Below are 14419 nucleotides of genomic sequence, written 5' to 3'. Positions count from 1 at the left end.
ATCATCTGTTGAGTACACTCGATGTGTAATATGCCTTTGCATAATCACTCCCTCGTTCTAAATTATAAGACTTTTTGGCTTTTTTAGATACATAGGATTTTGTTATGCACTTAGATATACATTATGTCTAGAAATACATAAGAAAATTAATGTATCTAGAAATATAAAAATATCTTATAATTTGAAGTATATGTGATGGAATGCATATACTTGCGTAGGATGGTATAATACATATAGATGAGAATATAGATCAAAGCAAGTCCTTTACACACGAAGGCAGTTTAGGTTCACACGATCGACAAAGTTGTACCATCACACAGTAAAGGATAACTCTACGTAGGTGGAAACAGATTTTCATCAAAAAAAAACACAGGTGGAAACAGATGAAAATGTTCAGCAGTAATTGACAGTGCGTCGTCCCCTACTGCTGGGTAGTAGTGGCACGCAACACGCCCGTCACGTCATCACGCCGGCTGCCGCCTGCCAATGTACTAGTAATCCGGTATTCCGGTCAAGCATTGCGTGCGTAATCATTTGCTGTTGCTGACCACGAAGCACCAGTCCGAGCAGCATGTCACACGCACGTGATGTGTGCACACGCGGGCAGCGCGCGCACGCTGACCGGACTACCGGAGTCCGGAGGGCCTGCCACACCCTCTGGCTGGCACACCCGCCTCGCCGTCGCCGCGTCGCGCACGGCCACGGCGTCTCGAATCCACGAACATCGCACAGAGGAGAGCAGAGCGCACAAAGTCACTGTAGAGGGATGGTCTCCGATATCCACGAGATAAGATATGGGCCACATCATCATAGGTGGTTCAGTCCATAAGATCAAGGCGTGCACGGCGTCACTTGACGTGCATAGTAAGATATTGTATAGTACTAAATAGGCTATTTTTTTTTAATCCTACCCCTCCAGAGTATATAAGAAGAGGCATGGTTCCCCTAGTGGACACGATCGATACATCTCAAAGCAATACATCAGAACATAGGATGTAGGTATTACGTCATAGTGACGGCCGAACCTGTCTAAATCTTGTGTCTTGGTGCTTGTATTACTGTATCGCTCCTGATCTCGCTCACCTCTACGACAAATCTACCATCGTGGGACATCCTTCGGTGGACCGTCGAGTATCTTTTGTCGACAGTTGGCACGCTGGTAGAGGTGTGCGTTTGATCCATGGCGAGTCAGATGGACCTCAAATCAACAGCGCGTTCTCGTCATCAATCTCGTGGAGATCCATGCCGGTCCACGACGACGATTCATTGCTGGCTACATCAGCCCTGCGACAGTAGATCCGATCTCGAAACCACCTCCGAGATCGTCTTCACCAACAACTCACCGCCCGCCACGTACTCGCCGTCAACGCCGATCAGATAACGCCATACGTCGGCGACCAGGCATCCTGTCTAAAGCTAAGTCACACTTTAATATTATTTTAAATATTCTTCAATCTTCATTAATCGTCATAATGTTTCTCCGAGCTATTTTCTCCATATTTGCTCTCCAAACGATTTTCTAAACCCTCGAACAGTCATATTGATGCTCGGACGCCTCTAGAGACGGCCCTGTCTCTGGCTCCTCACTACACGTGTACGAGCGTCTGCCCTCTACGTTATGGGTGGTCGGTAGCGGCTCCTTAGCGACGCATGTTCCTTCTACACGTGTACGGGGCTCTGCACTCAACGTTATGGTTAATAGGCTAGTTAGGGCTGGAGACTTAGCTACACACTAACTGGTCGGTGAAAGCTCCTAATATAACTAGAGGAGGGTGAATAGCCTATTTAAAAATCTACAAATCAACTAGAGCAATTTGATTATTATGACAAATAGCAAAATACAAACTTGCTTTAGCTCTACAAGGGTTGCAAGCAACCTATCCAATAATTCTAGTTGTAATGATTACTAGACACACAACTTGTAATATTACTATTCACTAAGAGCTCTCAATCTTGCTATTCTAAAGAGCTCCACTAGATGAACTTAAAATAACAAAACAAGCTCTCAATTCTAATTACACTAAAGAGTTTGCCATAATCAGTTTGCAAAATATAAATAAGTGAGTAGGGTGATTATACCGCCGTGTGAAAAGGTCCTAATGGCTAGAGAGGGATGAATAGCCTAATAAAAATTTCTTCAATGATACTTAACAAAACGGTTAGACAATTATGAGACGAAGCAAGTATTACGCTAGCCTACTAAAAAAGACAAGCCACTTATCATAATTCTAGTTTAGATAGTATCTATTCACACAATAGCTATAATACTACTCTATATTAGTGTGCACTCAAAGGCTAACTAAAGAGCCACACCAACCAACCAAGCAAGCTCTCACAACCAGCTACACTAAAGAGCTTGTCAACTAGTTTGCGATAATGTAAAGAGAGTGATCAAGAAGGTTATACCGCCGTATAGATGAAGAAACCAATCAATTACAAGGATAAATAACAATGAAGATCAATCACCTCGAAATCAATGATAAACATAATGATTTTTTTTCGAGGTTCACTTGCTTGCCGGCAAGCTATTCCTCGTTGTGGCGATTCACTCACTTGGAGGTTCACGCGCTAATTGGCTTCATACGCCAAACCCTCAATAGGGTACCGCACAACCAACGCAAGATGAGGATCACACAAGCCACGAGCAATCCACTAGAGTACATTTTGGCTCTTCACTGGAGAAAGGTCAAGAACCCCTCACAATCACCACGATCAGAGCCAAAGACCATCACCACTCTCCGCTCAATGATCCTCGCTGCTTCAAGCCGTCTAGCTGGCGGCAACCACCAAGAGTAACAAGCGAATCCCGCAACAAAACACGAACACCAAGTGCCTCTAGATGCAAACACTCAAGCAATGCACTTAGATTCTCTCATAATCTCACAAAGATGATGAATCAATAATGAAGATAAGTGGAAGGGCTTTGGCTAAGCACATAAGGTTGCTATGTTAATGTAATTGGCCAAGGTGTGAGCTTGAGCTGGTCATGGGGCTTAAATAGAAGCCCCCATAAAATAGAGCCGTTATACCCCTTTACTGGACACAACGCGGGGTGACCGGATGCTCCGGTCCGATCAATCGGACGCTGGCCCTCAGTGTCCGGTCACGTGATTCACGCCACGTGTCCCCTACTTTAAATACTGTTCATCAGATTTCAACGGTCATATGTTGATATGGCACTGCACACATAAGTGACCGGACACTGAGCCTCTAGCGTCCGATCGTTTCCAATAAAGTTCTAGAAACGAATTTCTTCGACCGGACGCGTCCGGTCATGCTTGACCGGACCCTACTAGCGTCCGGTCACTCAGTGACTTTTCTCTACACTGCCCGACAACAGGACCGGACACACTCTGCCAGCGTCCGGTCGTTTGACCGACACCAGAGTCTTCGCTGTTATAACTGACCGGACACGCCGGTTCCTCTGGGACCAGTGTTCGGTCACTTTGTGACCAGCGAGACTAACTCTTTTTCACCTATAACTTATTCACCCTTGCTCAAATATGCCAACCACCAAGTGTATCACCTTGTGCACATATGTTAGCATATTTTCACAAATATTTTTAAGGGTGTTAGCATTTCACTAGATACTAAATACATATGCAATGAGTTAGAACATCTAGTGGCACTTTGATAACCGCATTCTGATACGAGTTTTACCCCTTTTAATAGTATGGCAATCAAGCCTAAATGTGATCACACTCTTTATGTGTCTTGATCACCAAAACAAAATAGCTCATATGGTTTATACCTTCACCTTGAGTCTTTTGTTTTTTCTCTTTCTTCTTTCTAAGTTCAAGCACTTGATCATTATCATGGTATCATCATCATCATGCTATGATTCATTTGCTTCACCACTTGAAGTGTGCTACCTATCTCATGATCACTTGATAAACTAGGTTAGCACTTAGGGTTTCATCAATTCACCAAAACCAAATTAGAGCTCTCAATCTCTCCCTTTTTGATAATTGATTATAACCCTTTTACTAAGATATGAATTAAAATTTAATTGAATCCACGCTGTTTGCCCAAGCATATTTACCATGTGTAAAAGGATATGGACAAGTTTCATGAACTCCATATGGTAGCAATTGCTCCCCCTACATATGTGCTAAGAGTTTGAATTATAGCTTACACATATGCTTAGATAGGAAATATAGAAGACAATGTCTACCAAATGATGCTAAGGTATAAAAGATGGACCTTTGAAGCATGATATTAATCGAAGTGCACCATTATACCATCCTTAGCACCATGGTTAGCTCTATACCACTTGGAAATATACTTTGAAAAGATACCACTTATAAAAACTTACTTGGAAATAAAAGTTATCTAGTGATTTCATTTCATCATTCAATCTTACAACTAGCATACATTACACAAGCATGGATATTGAAATTTAAAACTTGTGTCATGCAAGCAAACATATGAAATACACATTCAAATGCACCATACAAGTTTATGAGCTTGCTCCTCCTACTTGTGTGCTCAAAATTTTTAATTTTAATTGAACCTTTTCCTTTATCATATATCTACTCTTATGTTAAAGTTTTCTCTCTATCACTTATATCTTTATTTCTTTCCCCCTTTGTTGTCTTTTCACCATCTTAGTATATTAATATCTTTGTTTTTCTCCCCATGTACTAATATCACTAATATCTTTGTTTTTTTCTCCCTTTGTCATCAATAACCACAAAGGTTTAAAAAGTAGATAGGTTGAGATTATCAATGTCAATCAATGGGGTGAGGATTATTTTTCTAAATTTGGTCTAATCTAGATCATTTATCAAAGATATTTAACTATGTTTGATCTAAGAACAAGCTTCTTCACACCTTCAAATAAGGGTTATCTTGTACCATGTTGAGTTAAACACTTAGAGTTCATTTTCTATATTAAACACTTGGTTTACAAGCCCATAAACATGTCATATGCTACCACTAGATTAAGTCAAGCATAGAAGCAATAGTGATACCATATAAACATAAAATCATTTGATTTTAATGAATGAGCCTAATAAAATAGAGAGATGACTAGATGCACTAAACATGTTCTCTGTAAGGATGTATGTCATGCCAATCAACTTTTACCTTGGATTGCTCGAAGGAGAGGCATGTCATATAAGTGGGGGTGCATCAACACATATTTGAGAAATCCAATATGTTCAACTCATTTCTTAGATTATAAAATATTTTCTTATCCAATGGTTTGGTGAATATATCGACAAGTTGATATTCGGTGCCTACACTCTTAATACAAATGTCCTCTTTTTGTTGGTAATCTCTTATGAAATGGTGGCGGACATCAATGTGCTTTGTTCTTGCATGTTGAACTAGATTGTTGGTCAACTTGATTACACTCTCATTGTCACATAGCAATGATACTTTTTTAAACTTGATTCCAAAGTCACTCAAAGTTGCCTTCATCCAAAGTACTTGTGCACAACAACTACCGACAGATATGTATTTGGCTTCGGCGGTTGATAATGCAATACTATTTTGCTTCTTTGATGACCATGAAACAAGTGATCTTCCTAACAATTGATATATGCCCGAGGTGCACTTCCTTTTAACCTTGTATCTCGCATAATCCGAGTCGGAGTAACCAACTAGTTCAAACTTTGCCCCTTTGGGATACCACAAACCAACATTTAGTGTATGCTTCAAGTAGCTCAATATCCTCTTTATAGCCTTCAAATGACTTTCTCTTGGTGATGCTTGAAATCTTGCACACATGCATACACTAAACATAATATCCGGTCTTGATGCGGTCACATAGAATAAACTTCCAATCATAGACCGATATAATTTTTGATCCACTATATTGCCACTTGCATCACTATTCTTGATTGGTTGATCCAAATATGATATCATCAACATATATTTACAACACAAATAGATATTTTTCAATCTTCTTGATAAAAAGAGTGGTGTCAACCTTGCCCATTGTGAACCCTTTAGCGAGTAGGAAATCCCTCAATCTCTTATACCATGCTCTAGGTCCTTGCTTTAAGCCATACAATGCTTTCTTCAACTTATATACATGGTTGGGCTTCTTATCATCTTCAAAACCGGGAGGTTGCTCAACATATACTTCTTTATTGATGTAGCCATTGAGAAATACACTCTTGACATCCATTTGATAGAACTTGATGTTGTGGGCAGAAGCATAGACTAGCAAGATTCTTATTACTTCTAATCTAGCAACCGGGGCATATATTTCTCCAAAGTTAAGACCTTCAACTTGTGTATAGCCTTGTGCTACCAATCTTGCTTTGTTCATTACTACTATCCCATCTTGATCTTGCTTGTTTCTAAATACCCATTTGGTTCCAATCACATTGTGTCCCTTTGGTCTCTCTACTAATTCTCATACTTGATTTCTTGTGAAATTATTCAATTCTTCATGCATAGCATTCACCCAATCAATATCCTTCAATGCTTTATCTATCTTCTTTGGTTCAATGGATGACACAAATAAGAAATGCTCACAAAATAAAGCCAATCTTGATCTAGTTTGCACACCTCTTGAAATATCATCAATTATAGTATCTAATGGATGATCTCTTGCAATATTTGTTGGTTAGAGCATTGGAACTTGATTGCTTGCACTTGCTTGATCATTGGGTTAAGATGATATACTAGCCACTTGATCTTGTTCATTATCATGAGAGCAACTTATAGTAACTTGATTTGTATCATCTTGCACATTTGAGTTAGAGAGCACTTGCACTTGATCATCTTTATAATCATTCACTTGCCTAGGCTTCAATTCACCAACATCCATGTTCTTCATGACATTTGAAAGTTGAATGCCTCTAACATCTTCCAAGTTCTCGTTCTCATTCTGTACTTGTGAACCCTTGGTTTCATCAAATTCAACATCATGAACTTACTCAAGAATACCACTATCTAAATTCTAAACTCTATATGCTTTGCTTGTAGTAGAATAACTAAGTAGGAATCCTTCATCATATTTCTTGTCAAACTTGTCCAATCTAGTGCATTTCTTTAAGATATAGCATTTGTAACCAAAGACCCAAAAATATACAATGTTGGGCTTTCTACCATTCAAGAGCTCATATGATGTCATCCCTTTTAATATATGACAATAGAGGCGGTTGCTATAATAGCAAGCCATATTGATAGCTTCGGCCCAAAAAGATTGACTTACATTGTACTCACTAAGCATAGACCTTGCCATATCAATGAGTGTTCTATTTTTCCTCTCAATAAGGCCATTTGATTGTGGAGTGTACTTGACTAAGAATTGATGTCTAATTCCAAATTCATCACACAACTCATCAATTCTAGTATTCTTGAACTCACTACTATTATCACTTCTAACTCTCCTGATGGTTGTTTCAAACTCATTGTGAATGCTCTTAACAAATGATTTGAATGTTGTAAACATATCACTTTTGTCCACTAGAAAGAATACCCATATGTATCTAGTATAGTCATCCACTATCATAAAGCCATATTTATTTCCACTAATGCTAGTATATTGTGTTGGTCCAAATAAATCCATATATAATAACTCAAATGCTTTACTAGTGCTCATCATGCTTTTCTTAGGATGGGTGTTTTCAACTTATTTTCTGGCTTGACAAGAGCTACAAAGCTTATCATTTTCAAACACAACATCTTTCAAGCCTCTAACCAAGTCATGCTTAACCAATCTATTCAATTGTTTCATTCCAACATGACCAAGCCTTCTATACCATAACCAACCCATACTAGATTTAGTGAACAAGCATGTAGATAATCTAGCTTCACTAGCATTGAAATCAACCAAGTATAGATTCTCATATCTAAATCCTTTGAAGATCAAATTAGAGCCATCTACACTTATGATCTCTACATCATCTACCCCAAATATGCATTTGAATCCAAGATCACACAATTGAGCCATGGATAACAAATTAAAGTTCAAGCTCTCTACTAGCAACACATTAGATATGCTCATGTTATTAGATATTACAATCTTACCAAGCCCTTTGACCTTGCATTTGCCATTATCACCAAAAGTGATACTATCATAACCATCATTGCCATTGATGTTGATTGAGTTGAACATTCTTGCATCACCGATCATGTGTTGAGTGCACCCACTATCAAGAATCCAATGTCTTCCTCCGGCTTTGTAATTTACCTATAAAAGAAGATCAATTCTTTTTAGGTACCCAAACTTGTTTGGCTCCTTGAAGGTTAGTTACTAAGCTCTTTAGTACCCAAATAACTTTCTTCTTTGAGCCCATCCATGATTTACTAATGAACTTAGCCTTTACACCATTTATACCCTTAGTAAGCATATAGCATGAATCAAGCTTTATGAAAGATACATTAGCATTTTTGCTCTTGTTGTTGTATTCTTGCTCTTTATGACCCACTTGCTTGCAACTAGTACAAAACCGATCATTGTTCTTCACAAAACTAGTCTTGTGAGGAGCAAAGGTCGCCTTGCCTTTCTTGGGGGTATAGCCCAGTCCCTCTTTATAGAGAGAAGCTCTTTAGCTACCCAAATACATAAGCAAGCGGTCCTCACCACCATAGGCCTTAGCCAAGGTGTGAGTGAGCTTACTGACCGCCTTCTTGAGGTTCTCATTCTCAACCACTAGTGAGGCATCACAAGTGAGACCATCACTACTAGATGAGGTTGAAGTGGAAGTTCTACAAGAAGGGTTAGTGGAAGCAATAATGATAGGCATAGATAATGATTCATCAATTATTCACAAGTTAAGCCTACATTGCAAGTTTCAACATGCTTCTTTTTATTTTGTTCATCAAGCAAAGAGGAATAATCGTTTTTAAGCTTTTTGTGAGCTTTGCTAAGCTTCTCATTAGCTTCCTCTAGTCTCTCATGAGACGTATTGAGCTCATCAAAGGCTTATTTAAGGGCTATTAGTTCCTTATGCAAGCTTTTGCATTTGCTTCTCTTTATGTCAAAGTATTCTTTAACATCTTCTAGCATGTCAAACAATTCATCTTTGGTAGCCTCATCATTATCACTATCACTATCATTTTCATTTTCATGTTCATTTTTTATCATCATGTTCTTCATCACTTTCATCATCATAAAATTATACCTTAGTGGCCTTAGCCACGAAGCATGATGAAGATTTGAAGAGAGAAGGCTTCTCATTGATTGTAATGCTTGCAAGAACCTTCTTCTTGGTGATCTTGTTATTATCACTATCATCATCATCATCACTTGATGAAGCATCACTATCCCAAGTGACTACATATGAACCACCATTCTTTTTCTTGAAGGCCATCTTATCCTTCTTCTCTTTCTTTTCCTTCTTGTCCTTCTTCTTGTTCTTCTTATTATCATTATCATTGTCGTTATTGTATGGACATTGAGCAACAAGATGATCTTTGCTTCTACACTTGAAGCACCTTCTTGACTCTTCTTTGTTTTTGGATGAAGACTTCTTTCTTCTAGCACGGTAGCCCTTCTTCACCATGAACTTGCCAAATTTCTTGACAAAGAGAGCCATCTTCTCGTCGTCATCATCATCATCCTATGAATCATCTTCTTCACTAGATGTTTCTTGCTTAGCTTTGCCCTTGGATGATGTGGCCTTGAATGCCATGCTTTTCTTTTTCTCATCCTTCATCTCTTCTTTCTTCTCCTTCTTTTCTTCCTTCTCATCATCATCTCTATATGTATCATCGGTCATAATATCTCCCAACACTTGGTTTGGTATCATGGTGTCCAAACCACTCCTTACTAGAATAGTGACCAATGTACCAAATCTTGAAGGTAAGCATCTTAAGAACTTGTGGGAGAAGTTCTTGTCCTTCACCTCTTCTCCAAGTGCTTTGAGATTATTGATAAGCACTTGAAGCCTATAAAACATCTTTGGCACACTCTCATCCTCCTTTATCTTGAAACTTGTGTGGCAGAACCTCCTAAGTTATAGGGCCCACATGCACCTGTCACTGTCCGACGACCTTTGACATTTATGCATATGTTTCCAATAACTTAAAAAGACTGTCGGGTGTCCTTGGGGAACCCCGAATTATCCACAATTTCCGAGCAGGATCACGTTACAGAGTCATTGCAGTATTACAACATTTATTCAAATATCAAAACCAGAGTAAAAATAGCGAAAGTCTTACGATAACATAGTTTACAAACCAGTTGTTTCAAACCTTACAAACTAAGTTCGATAATTATTACAAACCATAGTAGTAGTGGAGTGGCATAATTAATATAGACATATCACACAAAATAAACATCCTGCCCAAGGATCACATATTTACTTCTCATCGTCAGAACGAACGATAGTCATGCAGCACGATCCAAAACAGATCTGCTCATGAGGCTCACCTGCAACAAGGGGTCAACGAACCCTGAGTACAAAAGTACTCAACAAGACTTAACCGAAATATTAACTGATAAACTCAGTAATACAGGCTCAGGGATTCAAGGTATAGCTTTAACAATGATCAAAGTTCTTTTGCGTAAAAGCTCTTTTAACAACATTCTTTATATAGAAAACTTCTCAAGAATTATATACAAAGCTGACACGATCCGCACTGAGATCATGAAACTTTATATCCAACACCTTTACAAGCCTTATTCAAGTTCCGGTTATTAATTCTACGATGATGAACAGTGAGTTGAGTCTCCATAACCGAGGAGCAACGACGATTCGAACCGATTAAGCCCAGCTAGAGATTCTAGACCACACGACATATGCAGGTCCCCGACTCACATATATCAACCTAGCCTCGGATCCTCTAAAACAAGAATAGGTCCGCGCCACCCGAGAATACAGTACTCCACCATTCCAGCCCATGGCCACGTGGGTACACGCTATTCCCGCCATCTCTCCACTCCCAGTGCGCGATTAGCCATTCTCGTAATAGAATTTCCAAGTTCAGGCTTACCAGAGTATGTGGTTAGTACTACAAATTCTCACCTCATACAATTCAACAACGGACGTGCCTTAATCGACACAGGCGAAAAGAACCCGCTCACAAGACCTCCATGTCTTGTGGCTCACACACACCGAGTCCGCCCGATCTAGATTTATTACTCCACATTCCCATATCACATGCTAACAATATTGACCAATGTCCCATTTAAAACTTGTAGGTGGCAGGGGGTCACCCAACTTTCATTGTTCTACGCATAGCTAAGCAAAACTAGGCATATACGAGTTTAAAACTGGTAATATGGTAAATATGGAATAACAAGGGTGGTAATGCACCAATTAGGCTCTTACTTAACTCCTAATCACTTAATGCAGTAATAGAAAGCAAAAGCGAAATTAATTTGTAAAACACAAGGTAGGGTTGTATGCATCCGGGGCTTGCCTTCGTTGACGGAAAAGTCCGGTTTCTGCGACGTTACACAAGGATTCGATCCGACCTCAACAGACGGATTAACCTCCTCAACAGCTTGATTAACTACCATGTTTTCACCTTCATTCACTACACGTAATAACAATGCCATGTTTAACATGATGTGGAATATGAAACATGATACTCGATGATGGATGCAAAATTAACAATTTAAATACAACTTTCCTTCGCGGTACAGTTGCAAGTCAAACAACTTAATCTTTTTCATAACACATACATCAATTGCCAAGGATCATCATCACTAATGACCTAAGGTCATCACTCAATCCAAAAGTCCAAACAAAAACCTAAATCATTAAAGGTTACTATTCGCTTTTATGAATTAATTATTTAATTCAAAATTATGAAATAAATCAACTTATTCTAATTGAGCTCAAAATTTTAGTACATGTTCATTACATGTTAACTAAGTGGCAAAACAAATTTCATAATTTTTGGATAAATAGATAAGCCTGGAAAAATCATGGAAATCTATTTATTAATAAATTGAGCAATTTTTATCACATTCAAAAATTACTGAAAAACATTATTTCATATTTTTATTAAATACTATACATCACAGAGAGGTCACACAAAAATTTTCATAATTTTTGGAGCTCTAAATAAATCTACACAAAATTAACAAAAAATAGACACTATTCATTCAAATCTAAAAATAGAAAAATCATTTGAACGCTGAGTCACTGACAACGGGTCCCATATGTCATCTTCAACCTCCGACGTTGACTACGGCAGCGACGGCTCTGACCAGCGATTTCTCGCCGACGGTGAGATCAACGGCGATGGCCAACGTACCAAAATGATCACCAAGCCTAGGCGCATCGATTGACGTCCCTATCAGCACTGATTACGGCCTTACACTAGCTCGTCGTCGGCCATGGCGGACGTGGTGACACGGCAGTGCTACACCAGTGAAATGAAGCCGAAAACGGGGAAACAGAGGGCATGGGAAGGTCCAGTAGCTCACCACGAACACGTTGGAGCAAAGAATGGGACCGGATGAGCTACGATGACACGGGTCGACGTTGACAGGGTTCACGGCGGAGCGATCTTCAACGACGGCGATACTCCGGTAGCTATGGTGGTCAAAATGAGAAACCAATGGGTCACAAAGCACTACATCATTGCAGCGAAGCCGAAGCAAGACTCGGCAAGGGCAGGGACTCACCGTAGCGCGCTGGCCACGGCGACGCGGGCTCGATGGCGGGGCTGCCGGCCGTGGAGAAGAAACACGATGAGCGGTGGTTCCCAGCGAAATTAAGCTGAATTGATGGGTTGGCTAAGCGCATAAGGCTAAAGCGGAGCTGGGACTAGCTTATCAGCGACGGTGGAGCACGACAACGACGGCACGGGCTCGCCGGAGTGGAGCAGTGGCGACGGGAAAACAGAGCAAGGGAGAAGGGCAACGACGATGGTGGCTCAGGCTTAAAAGGATGGCTAGGAAGCTCAAGGAAGCCACGACAAAGCCTTCAGCGCGCCAACGCGACGCCCAGACGGCCACACGCATGACTGGAAGCAAGCCGAAGCTCGCCGGCGGTGTAGCGCAAGCGGTGAACACTGTTCATCGAAATTACAAGTTTGCCATTCGCCAAAATTCACAAATTACTCCCAAATTTTCATAACAACTCAAAAATCTCCAAAAATAAAAGTTGTTCAAAATCAAAAGTTCTACAACTTTGCTTTTATAACCATTTCCTAGTTTGGTCTAGATTTTGAAATGAACTTTTGAATTCAAATAGGGAAATTTAACGAATTACGCCTTTTTGAATTACTCAAAAAAATTTTAAACAACTTGAAAAACTCCAAAAATAAACTTTGTATAACTTGCCAAGCTCTACACTTTTGCTTTTGGGCCCAACCCCAAAATATGCTTAGATTTTGAAATGGATTTTTAGTGTAGGATTTAAATGTTGAAAAGCGGGATTTTCTCAAAAAATTCAAAATCCAAACAAACATTGAACTTGAGTCAAACAATACATTGCAACACATACCATATAAATATAAACTTGTATTAGTGTATGCATCCCAAAGTTTTCACCAAATGCCAAATGCTTTGCAATGCATATGATGACATGTCAGATTTTAATATTTAAACACCCGAGGTGTTACAATCCTTCCCCCAAAAAGAAATCTCGCCCCGAGATTCAAAGCCATAGGGTAAGTAATGGAAAAGGAAATATATCGTGAGAACACATACAAACTCTATTCATAAAATAGCTGAGGTCCCTTTACAAAACACAATTTGTACTACCGAACTCAACTTACATTACTCTATTCTATATTGACGCTAGAAATTCTGGAAACTTTTCTAACAAGTAATCTTCTGATTCCCAAGTCGCTTCCTCTTCTGAATGTTGATTCCATTGTATCTTATAGAACTTGATTGTCCGTCTTCGAGTAACACGATCTTTCTGATCTAACACTCGGATAGGATATTCGGAATAAGTTAAATCCGGTTCTAGTTCCACTCCTTCAACTTCAACATTCTGTTCAAGCACTCGGAGACACTTCTTCAATTGAGAAACATGGAACACATCATGCACAGCTACAAGATGTTTAGGTAATTTCAAGCGATATGCCACTTTTCCATACTTCCCCAAAATTTGATATGGTCCAATGTATCGGGGTGCCAACTTTCCTTTAACACCAAAACGGTTAACTCCATTCATTGGTGATACTTTCAGATATACAAAATCTCCTTTGTTGAATACCAATGGTCTCCGTCGTCTATCCGCATAACTCTTTTGGCGAGACTGAGCTATCTTCAGATTACTCTGTATTTGCCTAACCTTGTCTTCTGTTTCTTTCACAAGGTCAACTCCAAAGAATCTTCTCTCTCCTGGCTCAGACCAACTCAACGATGTTCTGCACCTACGACCATAGAGTGCTTCAAATGGAGCCATTCTAATGCTTTCTTGATAACTATTGTTGTATGAGAACTTGGCCAAAGGTAAGCATTCGTCCCACTTATTGGAATAGTTAAGGACACAACACCTTAACATATCTTCAAGTACTTGATTAACCCTTTCAGTCTGTCCATCAG

The sequence above is a fragment of the Miscanthus floridulus genome, chromosome 18 (assembly GCF_019320115.1).
Source record: "Miscanthus floridulus cultivar M001 chromosome 18, ASM1932011v1, whole genome shotgun sequence".
NCBI classification, from domain to species: Eukaryota; Viridiplantae; Streptophyta; class Magnoliopsida; order Poales; family Poaceae; genus Miscanthus; species Miscanthus floridulus.
This window is presented reverse-complemented; position numbering follows the sequence as displayed.